Here is a 15,891-nt window from a genome sequence, read left to right on the forward strand (position 1 = left end):
ATTACATAAAAAAGTTACAACAAGCATTACAACCTATGATGTAACTGTGTGTACTCTTCAATGACAATTTCATAAAAACATAATGATATAGAGTTGATTTTATGTGGCTTATTCAATAAAATTATATTTTGGTATATACAAAAGTCTTAGGCCCCATACACACGGGAGGATTTATCCGCGGATACGGTCCAGCGGACCGTTTCCGCAGATAAATTCTCTCGAGGATTTCAGCAGATTTTAATGCGATGGAGTGTACTCACCATCGCATTGAAATCCGCGCCGAAATCCTCTGGCGATGACGTGTCGCGCCGTCGCCGCGATTATGACGCGGCGACGTGCGCGACGCTGTCATATAAGGAATTCCACGCATGCGTCGAATCATTACGACGCATGCGGGGGATCCCTTCGGACGGATGGATCCGGTGAGTCTATACAGACCAGCGGATCCATCCGTTGGGATGGACTCCAGCAGATGGATATGTTCTGCATGTCAGCGAATATTCAATCTGCTGGAATCCATCCCAGGGGAGATATATCTGTGGAAACAGATCCGCTGGCGTGTACACACCATAGGATCTATCCGCTGAAACCCATTTGCTGGGATTTATCTGCGGATGGATTCTATGGTGTGTACGGGGCCTTATGGTAACTTTGCACAGGATAAATAAAGGCATGTCAGCACGGCATCAGAAAAATAGTGATAGTTCCATGCCTCCATTTTTGAACTTACACTGGCCATACATGGATCAAGAATCGACCAGTTCAGCAGGGACCAAACAAATTTCGATCCCTGTATGAGCACTGTGGTTGTATAGAAGTCAAACTATCAATCGACTTGTGTACAACTGTCCTATTGGATTTTCCGTGCTTGATTAGCACTTCAGGTTTTAGCTGGATGTCTGACCACTGTTAGAATACAATAGCTCAGTGGGAGGATTCACCTATCCACCTCAAATTTCTGTATGGGGGAATCAGGTCCGTTTTTTTGTTCAACCCGCTGATTGAATGAAAAAAAAAAACGGACTCACGTATAGGTTGCCCAAGGATATACATCAATTGTCAAGATAATGCCTGTCGGGTTTTAACCTCCCTGGCGGTATGATTCTGTCTGGAATTACGTACCAAAAACGGTACAATTATTTTGCAAGGAAATTTGGCGTTTTATACTGTAGGCCTGCAATTCTTAGGAATAACTCATTTAAATCTGACCAAAGAAGAGTCTGGTAGGCATCCCGGGTATGAATTTTTTTTTAAAACAAAATTATAAATGATAAAATAATAAATAATTATAAATAATTATAACAAATAATAATATAATTATAATAAAAATTATTCAATAATGTAATCAACTCAAAATCACTGAAATTTGCTCAGTTGCAGGATTGTCGCTGTCATTACTTTTATTTTTTTATGACGAATTTACCCACAAATCGCTATCGCACAAGTCTGCAAGTGATTATAATTTATTATCGCTGTTTTCTAGCTGCTTTAAAACCATTTTTGACATAAAGGGACACTTTTGGTTGCTATGGACAATCTACAGTTTGCAGTCAGAAAGAACAGTTTTTATTATATAAAAGAACATGTAGGGCACTGGGCAGACCACTAGGGACAAGGGGGGTGTGCATTTTTTACATACAGTACTGTAATCTATAAGATTACAGTATACTGTATGTAATGTGTTTGTTTACTTTTTTGAATTTGGCGCCGTTCTCCACCCCCGTGCGTCGTAACGTCACAGGGAACGGAGATCGGCGGCACACGGGGACACTGTGAATCGAGCGAGGTCCCGCTCGCTCACACAGCGGGGATGCATCGCAGGATCCAGGGACAAGGTGAGTAACTTTTCTGTGGATGCTGCGGAAGGTAAGCCGCGCCGCTGCACGCTCTGCACATCTACCCCGAGCGTGACTCGGGGATACCGATCTTAGCATAGAAAAACAACCCCGAGTCACGCTCGGGGATACCGCTAAGGGGGTTAATTGTGTGCCCATTGGAGAGTTTTCCCCTTACCTTGGGCCAGATTCACAGAGGAAATACGCCGGAGTATCTACTGATACTCCGGCGTATTTTCAAATTTGCCGTGTTGTATCTTTATTTCTAATTCACAAAAAAGATACGACGGCTTTTGGCTAAGATCCGACAGGCGTACGGCTTCGTACGCCTTCGGATCCTAGGTGTAATTTTCCGGCGGCCGCTGGGTGGAGTTTGCGTCGTTTTCCAGCGTCGGGTATGCAAATTAGCTGATTACGGCGATCCACGAAGATACGCGCGTTCGTCGCAATCTCTTACGTCGTCGCTAGTCGGTTTTTCCCGTCGCAAACTTAGGCCTGCTTTTTCATGGCTTATATTTAGAACAGCCATGTTAAAGTATGGACGTCGTTCCCGCGTCGAATTTCAATTTTTTTTTTTGCGTAAGACGTCCGGGAATACGAAACGACGTAACGCACATCGCCGTTCAAAAAAACGTTGGGGCGCCGTAATTTCGTGCAAAGCACGTCGGCAAATTTTCACACGGAGCATGCGCAGAACGTTCGGCGCGGGAACGTGCCTAATTTAAATGGTGCCTGCCCCATTTGAATTAGGTGGGCTTGCGCCAAGCGGATTTACGTTACACCGCCGCAAGTTTACAGGTAAGAGCTTTGTGAATCAGGCACTTACGCTGTAAACCTGCAGCGGTGTAACGTAAATGGGATACGTTACGCCGCCGCAGCGTAACGTATTTGTACCTGAATCTGGCCCCTTATTCCTAGAAACATGACAGGACGTATCCTCGCTCACCTGTGTTTTGTCTCCCCCTCACTTTCCGTCCTAATGAGAATGGAAGGAGAATGGATCTCTCCTCAGGATCACAGACAGCACTAAAAACCTGACGGAGGTTCTACCTCTTCCCCAATCAATCCAAAATTAAAACCTTTTAGACTAGAATCCTCCTTTTAGTGTTGATTACATGGCTGCCACATAAACTATGGGAAATAATACATCTGGTGCGACTGGAGTCTTTTCTCTTCTCACTGTTATTTAACTGTATTCCGTACAATATAATACATATCTGTACAAAGTTAAAAAAAAACTACTGAATCTGATATTGAAAGAAGTGCACGGTTTGAAATAAAACATGCCTGAACTTATCTGAGACTTCATAGAACGTATTATGTACTGACCTGTGCGTGGCAGTTCTTTTTGTCGGTGGAATGACTGGGAGTTAATTATGCTCTTTTTTTCTTTTTTTTTTGTGAAAGTCCCGGATCTTATGACTCATCTTTGAATCACAAAATGTAAAGAGGCGGAGTTGAAAGCTTAACACAAGCACAGAGCAATGATTGTAGCTCTGCGTATTTATAAGTGAATGATGTCAGTTCCCATTCTCTGAGTATCAAATGAACACGTGCACCGCGGAAAGCTAAGCAAGTGAATTGTAACGTTTTACTGGGGTCCACTTTATCATCTGATTTCTGATCATACAGTTTATGTATTATATCATCTGCTGACTGACTCTAAAAACAGGAACTAAGAAAAAGGAGAAATAAGCAATTTGAAAATTAAGCAGATTCACGATTGTTATATGCATATAAACTATATACTCCATGTATATACTGTAGGTGACCGATATTTATAGATATGCAGTACAGTATGTATCACAGATAAAGCATTTTATTTTTTACTATGTAGGCAACAGTCAAAGCGGTTGTAAAGATACTGTTTATTCCATCTATGTGCAAAATATGTTTCAGAAAAACATGGAGTAGGGTGGAACTTTAATTGTGCCTCAGTGGAGTATCCCGAAGATATCAATTGGTAAGGCCGATATCTTCGGGATCTGCACACCATGAATTTAAGAAATAGTAAACTGTATTTTGTCTTTAATTGATATGAATTTTAAGGTAGCACTGCGTATGGCAGGCAAATAAAACTTTTCTATTTTGTTTATAATCATAGTATTGTATTCTTTTGTTTATACTCCACTGAGGCACAAATAAGGTCCCACGCTACTCTACGTTTTTCTGAAACATATTTGCATATCTATTAGGGTTGGTGCCTCTGTCGGAGTCCTTTATTCCACGTACACCCTAACCCCTACACATATTCCAGTTATGTGTTTACTAGAAAATCAATGTATTTTTACAAAGTGAGAGACTAACTGTAGACAGTGTAACTGTTCCTCATTTAGAGGAACTGTCCCTCTTTTGGAACCAAATCCATCTGTCTCTTCTTCCATCCCTTAGTTTCCACTCTTTCTAGAAACCAACAGTGAAAAACTTTAGTTTATTCAGCTTTTACATACCAAGTTTATGGGAATTTAGCAGCAGTTATTAGCATTTGAGGTTATGCCCCGTACACACGGTCGCTTTATGTGATGTAAAAAACGACGTTTTTAAAAACGTCATTTAAAATGACCATGTGTGGGTCTTCTGAAAAACGACAAAAAAAATTGAAGCATGCTTCAATTTTTTGTGTCATTTTTCAAAACTTCGTTTTTTGTGTCATAACAAATGCTCATATGTAGGCTAAAACGACGTTTAAAACAACATTTTTAAACCCGCGCATGCTCAAAAGCAAGTAAGGACGTGAGTTTGAATGGAACAGAGTGCCATCGTACATGCTGAACGTAATCGCGCTTTGCTAGAGCTTTTGGAAAACACGATGGTGTGAATGCTACATCTTTTTTGAAAAAAAAGTTTGAAAAACGACGTTTTTTTTCATCACATAAAACATCGTTTTTTTCTATCACAGAAAACGACCGTCTGTACGCGGCATTAGAAGAGTTTTTTAAAGATAACCTCAGGAGACCCTCCTAAATGCCCACAATGCATGAAAAACAAGTATGATTAACTATTTCAGCCATTCTGTGAGAGAATACAGAGCAGCAGCAGAGGGAGCAGAGTGATTGTAGAAAGTGGTCTTATTTTTTGTGTTTTCACCATGGATCCCATCATGAGGATGTGTAAGGAAATGCTCCTGATGTTGCTGTTGTGGAAGCTCCGAAGACATAGAAAATTGCGAGAGGACCAGAGTTTGTAGCTACTGGACTCATCTTTTGAAGCAGGCAACAGCATTTGGTGAAATTTTGAGTTTTTTTCAACATGTTTATATGTTCAAAAAGCATCAGAAATGTTTTCCCCTTTAAAAACGCTTAAAAATTGAAACGCGCATAAACACCGATAATCACGGTTACGAGCATTTGGCGTTTGAAGTGCCAGTAAACTAAAGTCCTGAATTCTTTAAAAAAATGCCTGTAACCTCACTTGCCTCTAACCTACTATAAAAGACTGAGTGTAATGCCGCGTACACGCGATCAGTGAAACCGATGAGAACGGTCTGATGGACCGTTTTGAAGTCCACCGCTCATACCTCTAAGCTCAAGTGTTTGGCAGTGTGTTTGTACACAATGTACAGCTACTGGATGGATTTCTGCAGACGGTGGTCTTAAGGGTCATCCTAATGTCACAGTGTTGCTTTTGAAAGCATAATTTATGACCAATAGTTTTACCCACATACATAAAGGAACAAGGACATTTTAAACTATAAATACAGGGGTCAGTGTTACAGTTGAAATATTCACGTATACCATATTTATATCTAGAATGTACAGTAGAGCTGCACGATTCTGGCTAAAATGAGAATCACAATTTTTTTTCTTAGAATAAAGATCACAATTCTCTCACAATTCTCACAGTGTAACATCTTCTTTCACATTATACAAAAAAAATATAAAAAATTGGGCTAACTTTACTGTTTAGTTTTTTTTTATTCATTAAAGTGTATTTTTTCATAATATCTGTCTTTGAAAAACCTCTGCGCAAATACGGTGTGACATAAAATATTGCAACAACCAACACTTTATTCTGTAGGGTCTCTGCTAAAAAAAATATATCATGTTGGGGTGTTCCAAGTAATTTTCAAGCATAAAATAATGATTTTTACTCGTAAGTAACAAATGTCAGAAAAGGTTTGGTCTTTAAATGGTTAAACCTTCTTCATTTAGACACCGGAGTTCTTTCCTTTGATACTTTTTTGCCTGTTGTTAAAAAATTGGCAGGCTGCCTGGATTTTTTTTTCACAGCTGTGAGAACTCTCTGCACTTTTGCACAGAGCAGCCCATATGCTCCTCTTCTCGGGTCCCTCGCCAGCATTTTTTGGCCCCTTCCTCCTGCCCCCACAGCAAAAAGCTTGCTATGGGGGCACCCAGGATAAAGCGCTGCTCTGTGTGTCCATTCAGACACAGAGTAGTGACTTGACCCCACCCCCTCTCCCCTCATTGGCTCACTGACATTGATTGACAGCAGAGCCAATGGTGCCCACTGCTGTGTCTTAGCCAATAAGGAGGGGCAATGAGGCTCTCATGCAACATCGCTGGATCAAAATGGGGCTCAGGTAAGTATTAGAGGGGCAGAGGGAGGCTGCTGCACACAGAAGTTTTTTTTTCTTAATGCAAAGAATGAAAACCTTCTACCTTTAGAACGACTTTAAAGCCTGCTCTAACACATCCTTAAGATATCCTCATTCTAGGAATTGGATTCATTTTTCGATCAAAACAACTTGCATAACTGTGGAACTGGAAGATTATTAATCATGTGCCTACGGTGGACACTTGTAAATTGAAAGGGAGTTTTTCAAGTTTATAATACAGGTTGGTTTTAATTGCCCTTCCTCTTGGATAGTGACCAACACATCAGTAAATGATATCTGTCATTGAGAAATCTCAGAATTGAATACAATAAAAGGAAAAATTCTCATACCCTGCCTCTTCCAGATTACAAAAATGTCATCAATATATCAAAGCCATGTGTCTACATAGCTCTGAAACAATACTGAGGGGTAAATATAATTATCTTCAATGAATTCTACAAAGAGGTTGTCAAAAGTTGGGTCAACTGAGTTGCCCTTGGCTGCGCTACTAGATTTCCAGAACTCATTGTGGAGGCATCTGAAGAAAATGTTTTTCAGTATCACCTCTCAACCCTACAAAATATATTCAGAAGGCAAATTAGAATCACAAGTCATCAAAAAAAAGTTTCACAGCTCGTATGCCTGCCTGATTCATTGTATCAATGTACAGTGCTAAAATATCTATACCAGTGGCGTCTCCAGCTTTCATATTTATGGGGGGTACATGGGGGAACAGAGACAAAAGTAGGTGGGCCAGCTATAAAATGCAGTGGCGTCTCCAGATTTCATATTTAGAGGGGGCACATGGGGGAACAGAGACAAAAGTAGGGGGGTCAGCTATAAAATGCAATTATATATATATATATATATATATATATATATATATATATATATCCTGGGGCTCTTTACTACGATCCCACAACGGGCCCTTTCACATGTTCTGCAGTGAGCTCCCTTCCTGCTACATTGGGGCCTCCCAGGGTGGCAGAAAACAAGAGATATATGTCACCAGCACATCAAGAAAATATAAGGGTCCAAAGTAGTGGGAGAACAATCAGGGTTGCAAAGGTTGTCTTGCCACCGGGCCCTGGTGTTCTGTCACTGTGGGGTTCCCCAGCTGTCCTGTCCCTGCTATTGACAGCACTGGTCTGGCATCTGTTTCCTTGGCAGGGGCGGCAGTCTATTAGGACCTAGTGCTGGTGACATTATGGGTGCATGCAGGAGAGGCTGGCACTATGGTTATAGAGAGCCGAGCCCCCAACTGGTCACCTAACAGCAGTAATGCTGTATAACCTTCTCTGTTGATATGCTGATCGGGATGTGATCCAGGTGATGCTCCCAGTCAGATCTAATAAACACAGTATTTATTAGCATCAAGAGTACAACTACATATATATATATATATATATATATATATATATATATATATATATATATATATATATATATTTATTTATAATAAACCGTTGTTCAGCAGCCATGTGGGCTCTATGCCTGTAAAGTTCAGGCATTGATCAATTAAATCACTGATATTTAACACTAGGATTTGACTAGGAGCATCACCTGGATTGCATCCTGTTCAGCTTGTCAGAGAAGGCTCCACTGCTGCTATGCAACCTGCAGGGAGCTCAACTGTCTACAACCAATAGAGATGGGCTTGGGTGTGTTTGAAATCCCACATGCCCGATCCCACCAGGAATCTGACACTCCACAGTGCTAATCACAGCCAGTGAGAAATTTCTTGATCTGTGCAGCTGCGGACCGGGAAATGTCTCACTGCCTGTGACTAGCGCTGTGCAGTGTGGGCTTCCTGGCAGGCTCTGGCATGTGGAATTTTGAACATGGCCAGCCCATCTCTAACAACAAATTGTGCTGGCCCTCCTGTACATCAGCCCCATAAAGTAACCAGCACTGGGTTCCTATGTGCTGCCGCCCCTGCCATGGAGACAGAGACCAGCACTGTCTCCGGGACAAGACAGCAACTCTGGTTGTTCCAGCACTGGTCCAAACTGGGAGGACTCCCCCATCCACCTATAATGTGTAGATGGGGGAATTGGAGCATTTCTTTATTTTTTTTTTCATTTAACCTAATAGTTGAATGAAAAAAAGTGATCAATGTATGGGCTGCCTAAGAACTAAGACCAGCTATGGACATTTTAAATCTCAGCTGGTTCAGCATTATCACTAATGGTTGCTATAGCCACTAGTGATAATCACTGTTTGTCGGGAGAATACAATTGCTGGGCAGGATGGATATTACCCTGTCAGCACTGTCTGTGTTGATGGGGGAATCATGCAAGTTTCTTTCCTGCAATCTGTGGATGCAAGAAAGAAATTTGCACAGTCTATTATCTGCCTAACTGAAAGTGAAAGTAAATTGTGAATGTTTTCAAAGAACAGGAGAGGGGGAGGGAGACAGATGGGGGAGAGAAGGGATGGAGATAATGCAGTTCAGTGATTACAGTGTACTGCAGTCTGCAGTGCACACACTTACCCACTATCCAGGCTAGAATCTTAAGGTAAAAGGTATCTATGCCCTTAAGTTACCAGCTAGAAGAGGGGATTTTAATAGAATCCTTTTACAGAAGGAAAAATGGTGGATTTTTACTCTCAAATCCCTTGCGCCATTAGGAATGAATGTGAAACTAAATATGCAATCTTTTTTAGAGCAGTAGTACGTCTGTTCCACTTCATTCCTTGGCGCTCTCGCTAACAGTGCAAGTGTCAACTGAATCTGTGGTAACAATAGCAGTGTAACAAACAGTGACCGATCTCTCGGAATGTAGTACAGATAGGATGGGTGAGACCTCTTAGTAATGCATAGGAATCTAGGGTGGTTAAAAGGTGATAATCAGTATATCCCCGGGAAGAAAAACTGGTCTTCAAATATGTAGTTATTACCTCCAATGAGGGAATAACAGATGTGTAACCAATTTCAGTACTTCATACCTATTATCTCTGTTGTCTTTATGACAACAAAGTGTAATAAATACTTTTTAGAATAAGTCTATACTAAGTTTCGGATTCTTCATATGAGAAGGGAATTTGACAACTAACACACTAAGAAGAAACTTACTTGCTACACTCCGTGATTTTATTTTAAATACTTGATGTAAAGAGGGGTGTAAAGGATATAAAGGAGCGATGCACGTTCCGCCCTCCCCATCCAGACAAAGGTACGTGACACATGTTTGCGAAACGCGTTGACGTCACCCAGTCCCATGACGCCGTCGGAGCAATTCCCCTGCTAAGCGGGAGATGTGAAGAGGATCTGGCTATACGGAACGCTGTACGAAAGAATTTGCCTGTCACACGGAAGGAAGGATCACATCCATACAGAGCAGCGCAACAGACAACATAGCGCAGTGCTCTTCAATCCCCCTACCCACCTACCCTCCATTAGCTGTACACCGAGACATCACGGTATCCGGTGAAGGTGTCATACCCAACGGTATATACAGAGGAGGTGATCGTACGGCATGACTTGATGACATACGGAGGTGGTAAGGGGGAATGCAATTCCCGTAAATGGGTTGTCACTTAATTGCACATGAACTGTCATGCTTATCGCAGCGAATATTTTCAATGGACATATGTATATATTAGGAAAATGAACTGACCCGGAGGGTACTTGCCATTAGTACCGATACTCAATAGCAGACAATATATCAACTAAGCCATGATCAAAATCCCTATATAGGACTATTTTTGGCTAATCAGTGAATCTTGTGTAAACACATACCAGGTGTTGGACAATCTGGAGGCATATACGTAGAAGGACACTCCTAACCATGGTATCAGTATATAGCTCAATTTTGTATTTTGTTACCTGAGTATTTGATACAATAAACTACAGTATTTTATATAGATACCCTAATTATTGTCCTTTACAGCCTATAGTAGCCCTCTATATCCCTGGGGACTCTCTGTTCTTTAGAGTTTCCCTGAGTGGTACAACCCTTTTTTTGCATAACATTGTGAGACCCTTGTAGATCTTAGATAGTCCATATATAGCTGAAATGGTGGTAAATTTCACCTCCAAGTATGCCACCACCTGTCCAAAAATCCATAATTTTTCAACACCCAACTCCATCAAGGACTAGATTTTATTCCTAATTATGGAGGTAGGGTAATATGTGTATAAGTATGGAAATCTTTGCAAAGCCCCATGATACCACACCGCCTAGTCCAATGTTATACCAGTACCATTCAAAATTTGCTGCAGCGCTCTAAACCTACAAGGTCATTCTGGTATGGTGGGCAATGGGAAGTGACAACTCAAGAGCACAACTGGAAGACAGGAACAGAGCATTGTCACCCTATAAGAGGAAGTGCCTGCACAATGAACTTCATGGTGGGATGATAAGGTGTTATTTTAATGAAAGCTATACATTAAAAAATGAAAATAAAAACATGGAAAACTAATGTTAGACTTACACCAACATGTGTAAGTGTTCCCTTTTATGTATACTAATGCCCTGTACACACGATCGGTTCATCTGATGAAAACGAACCGATGGATTTTTTCATCAGATATCCGATGAAGCTGACTTTCATCAGTCTTACCTACACACCATTGGTTAAAAATCTGATCGTGTGCAACGCGGTGACGTAAAACACAACGACGTGCTGAGAAAAATGAAGTTCAATTCTTCCGAGCATGCATCGACTTCTCACCGATGGATTTCCCCACAGACAATCGTTTTATTCTATCGTTTTTTTAACCAATACGAACATTTTAAAACAGGTTCTATTTTTTTCACCAATGGGAAAAAAACTGATGGGGCCCACACACGATCGGTTCGTCCGATGAAAATGGTCCGTTTTCATCAGACGAACCGATCGCGTGTACAGGGCATTACTGTGTCCCTTTAATAAATGAAATAAAAAGTCATTCATTACATAAGATTGTTGCACACTCTCCTAGATGTCTGAACTTGCCTGACTAGTTACATAAGTACTGTAATCATGACCTGACATCACTTTCATATCTGACTATCAAGTAATCGTTAACTCTTCAAGCAGACAGTTATTTATTTTAAGATTTTTCAGTTACGTATATTTCCGACATTTTATTTCAGATATTAAACATTTTCAAAATAACACACAGCAGAACATGATAGCATTATTTAGGAATTTACATTTAAAGATGCAGAGTTGAAGCTTAGCGTTCCTCAAAATATATATTTAGAATGAAACATCTTTTGGTTAATGTCTTCTAATCCCCTGTAAATGGGACTACGATGGAGGTGGTACTGTGAGCCAAGCAGGCTATATTGCATTACACTGTGATGTAAGTGTACAATGAGGGGCAATGATATTTCAGTGTAACCTTACCATTTTCTTACATAACTTTCAAAACAAAATTGTATAATTTTAAAAGAGAAAATTGTAATGTATGTAATTATACAATGATGTACATAAAGCCATACCAAAAAGATTTATTATGGATTTCCCTACCAAAGACTAAAGTTACGTTGTTACATAATGTAAGCAAGTAGGCTTTTTATTGCATTGTTTGTCTGTTCTGCAACAACTTCCACCTACCTGCCTGCTCACAGCACCAGAATGTAAACTGAGCTGTGAAAGCATAGCTTATGTAGCTTACAGCGGCCAGCCCGATCCCTGCATGCTGGAACAACTAGCCCCTGCGCAGGAGTGACGTCATCCCGTGTCGGCAAATGAAGTGATCTGCGATTTTTATTGGGACTGCAACGTTGCGGCGGACAGATCGGACACTTGACACATTTGAACCAGGGTTCAGTGTCACTTTAAGGTGGAAGTAAAGGGAAAACCTAACTAAATCTGCTCCCACCCACATTCTAAGCCTAATCTTTCTAACCCTGTAAATAAAATATTTCTATACTTACTAGGGATAAGGTGCGGGAACTCCCACCTTCTGAGTCAGCATTTGTTTCTGCCCCCTAACCACCTCTGAGCATTGTCCCTTGGTTCCCCCTCCTACCTACCTCCCAGTACCGCCTTTTTTTTTTTTAAAGTGTATTTTTGTGCGTGTACTCAAGAGAGGAGCCGGACTGCAGGAGTTGGGAGGAGGCAATCTGCCACCTTTCTCCATGCCCCGGGTGGCAATGGTGGGTGTGTGAGGGGGTCCTCCCACACAGCCCGCCCTACCTGCTCCACTTTGAAGCCCAACGGGGCAGAGGGACTCCCTATAAGGGAGTGAGAGGATCTAGCCCGCTCAACCAGCCCCGTTAGTCCTTTGCCTCTCTTTTTAGAGACCGCGTGGTCAAAGTGCGTGCATGTTAACCCAATTTCGAGTGCGTGTAAGTGTGGTAGTTTTTGTGGGGGGGGGGTGGGCGTACTAAGCGCAGGCTTACCTCACATAGCACACCCACCGGGAGCCGGGCTGAGACCACCAAACTCAATTCACATGTAGCCGAGACCGGGATCCGAACCAGTACCGCCTTTTAAAGAATACACAACCAAGTATTTTGTGCTACTAAGTAATTTGCATGTGTAGCGCTTACCCCCGAAGGAGCGGCTAATTGTTTTGGGCCTGCACTCTGCTTTATTACCCCCCCCAGTATTCTGTGTCTCACTCCCCTGGTCACAGCTGTGGTGCAAACTGACACAATAGTTTATGAGCGACAAAGGAACCGTTTAGACACAAGTTAAACTTAAATAATCATTGACTTTACTAAAACAGTTGTTGTAATACACAATTGGAACATAAGTGGTGCACATTCAGTATTGCGAAAGGCTGTGCGCAACAATTTCTTTACACCCCCCCTACGGCCGCAGGTATTTTGGTGTCTCCAAGTGGGACTAGCGTGCAGGCCTTACTTCAAGCTGCGCGCCTTCCCACTTCCAGTACACAACCACACAGTATGCGCCACGCAACACCCAACAGAATAAAACACAACCGTAAGGGGTAATCACTCAGTAACTTCCCTATGACAGTATCTGTCTAACAGTAACAGCGCTGCAAGGCCTTGCCAATAAAATGTAGTAGTATTAGTCCTTGATCTTCTTTCTTCGCTAGCAATGTGAACTCAATTTGTAATCCACAGGTATTTTAATAGTAGTTTGATGCAAACAGGGACTGCGGATTAAACGTGGAGGGTGACTGCGCACTCTTTCCTGGTTAATACACAATATTCAATGGCCGGCCATCAAGCAGTTGATTAAGGCTTCCAGGTCCTGGCACATGTGGCTTAGGGAAACACACTGGCAGCGTGGAACTAACGGTCCCAGCAGCACTCCCCGGCAGTCTAAGTGTGTGTGTGTGTAAACAGTACAAAGCTTTGGGCCCGAGCCCTCTCACCACACGAGGCCCAGATGACTGGATGCTCTCACCACACACGGCCTCCACCTGGTCTCTGCACTCGTCTGGTTGTCCAGTTCCCACTTTCAGAGACGATCGGGAACCCTCCAACACTTGCCTGGATACCGATGGCTTGCTTCCGCACGAGGTAGGCCAGAACTCCACCAAACACACTGTGAAAGGGTTCCTCCAGGATGTGGGTCCCGAGGCCGAGACAGCTAAAAATGGCCACACAAGGTCTTTTATATCTTCCCAGCATGCCTTGCAGCCCTGAGTGTTCCTGGGTAATTATTCATATCCCTTCTGGATGTTCTGAAAAAAACAAACCTTGAACACGCCGTTCCATTTCTTCGCCAGTAGATGGCATCAGACGCTTATTTACATTATAAGACTATCAATTCTACCACTTCAGATCTGAGCATTCTTAATAGCAAAAATTTCCCCCGCTACATACTCCCCCCACTTTGAATCTTTGGTCCCCAAAGACATTTTTAACTCTACTGCACATTTTTGCCTCTATGCGGCTGCTCAATACAGACAGAGGAGCCTCCCACCACTTTTCATAAGATGGGAGGCTGTTCTGTGCACTCTCAGGTGACACCGCAGTGTCTGGTACAGATGTGTCCAGGGGTGAGTTGGGGTTCTCTCCTTCTAGGTTTACAGTAAGGAGACCAGGCATATCAGGAATTCTTTTGGGGGCAAGCCAGGCCTGTTCAGAACATTCGCCCAGAATATCATAAGTCAGTTTCTTAGGCGCATGAACTTCCCTCTTGACTCTTTGTCTTTTAGGAGTAGGCGCTGTCTCTTCTTCTGCCTCACACTCTTGCACCTCAGTGTCAGCGGGTGAGTGATCCTCAGAATGCCCACTTTGCGGCACAAATTCCGGGGCCTCAGGTCTCAAAGTCACAGTGTCTGTCTCCTGCTCATGAGGTAAGCAATTAGTATCAGTTTCCGGCATCTCAGGCGACCACAACCAGCTTATCTCCATCCCATCCTCTTTCTCACTACCTTCTGTGGCCAGGGATCCTGACTGAGACCTAGTTACAGGTCGAGGCTCAGCCATAGGCGATAGTTCCCGTCGTGGAGTTTTCCTGACTGCTTCTGTTAAGGGCAGAAGGTGATTCCGATGCCATACCTTCAGTGGTCCAGTACTCCCTTCTGGTCTGATTTCGTATACCGGTAATCCCGGGAGGCGCCTGCATATGATGAATGGCTGTGACTTCCAGCGATCAGCCAACTTGTGTTTTCCTGGTACACCCAGATTTCTCAATAGCACTCGGTCTCCAGGTTGCAGGTCTTGGATCCGCACTCTGAGGTCAAAGTTCCTCTTATTCCTGCGTCCCCTCGCATCTGAGGTGGCCCGAACTTTCTCATATGCGGCCTTCAAACTCTTCCGTAATCTGCCCACATATCCTCGATGAGAGGCCTCCGAAGTGTGGTCTAAAGAAGTACCAAACGCCAGATCCACCGGCAAACGAGCTTCCCGACCAAACATTAGGCGATAGGGTGAATATCCTGTGGCATCACTCACGGTGCTGTTATAAGCATGTACCATGGCTGCAATGTGTTTACTCCACTGTTGTTTCTGCTCCGAGGCCAGTGTTCCTAACATGTTGAGGAGAGTTCTATTGAATCTTTCGGGTTGTGGATCCCCTTGTGGGTGATAGGGGGTAGTCCTAGATTTTTTTATATCCAGCAAGTCCAGTAGCTGCCTAATGAGGGTGCTCTCAAAATCCCTTCCTTGATCTGAATGGATCCGCTGAGGCAGGCCGTAATGGATGAAGAATTTCTCCACCAAGATCTTTGCCACAGTAGGCGCTTGTTGATCCCTGGCTGGAAAGGCCTGAGCATATCTGGTGAAATGGTCCGTGACTACCAAAATATTTCCTTGCCCACTGAGATCGGATTCCACACACAAGAAGTCTATACATACTAGATCCATGGGTCCGTGGCTTTCCATATGGCCCATTGGGGCGGCTCTCTGAGGTAAAGACTTCCTTTGTATGCACCTGAGACAAGAGCGACAGTAATTCTCCACTTCAGATCGCATGTATGGCCAGTAAAACCTGTCTCTCACTAATTGAAGGGTCCTTTCCGATCCCAAGTGGCCATGGTGGTCATGCAGAGCAATCAGAACTCTTTCCCTATGTTTCTCCGGCAGGAACAACTGCCACTTCTCCTCCAGATCTTCAGAGGGGGCCCTCCTGTACACCACT

The 15,891-nt window shown here is 42.8% G+C and overlaps 1 protein-coding gene across 4 annotated transcripts in view; it reads right to left on the reverse strand.

Annotated features, from left to right (window-relative positions):
• LOC120940141 (ATP-binding cassette sub-family B member 5-like) overlaps positions 1 to 15,891 on the reverse strand; it is a 125,544-nt gene that overhangs the window by 94,088 nt on the left and 15,565 nt on the right. For 3 of the 4 annotated variants that reach the window (XM_040352811.1, XM_040352810.1, XM_040352808.1), the window contains exon 1: positions 3,165 to 3,252. The exons of the other annotated variant lie outside the window; for it this stretch is intronic. The gene's annotated coding sequence lies outside the window, so the exon portion shown is untranslated. Of the gene's footprint in view, positions 1 to 3,164; positions 3,253 to 15,891 lie in introns of those variants that run through there. 4 annotated transcript variants of the gene reach the window in all.

Source organism: Rana temporaria, chromosome 5, assembly GCF_905171775.1.
Source record: "Rana temporaria chromosome 5, aRanTem1.1, whole genome shotgun sequence".
Lineage (NCBI taxonomy): Eukaryota > Metazoa > Chordata > Amphibia > Anura > Ranidae > Rana > Rana temporaria.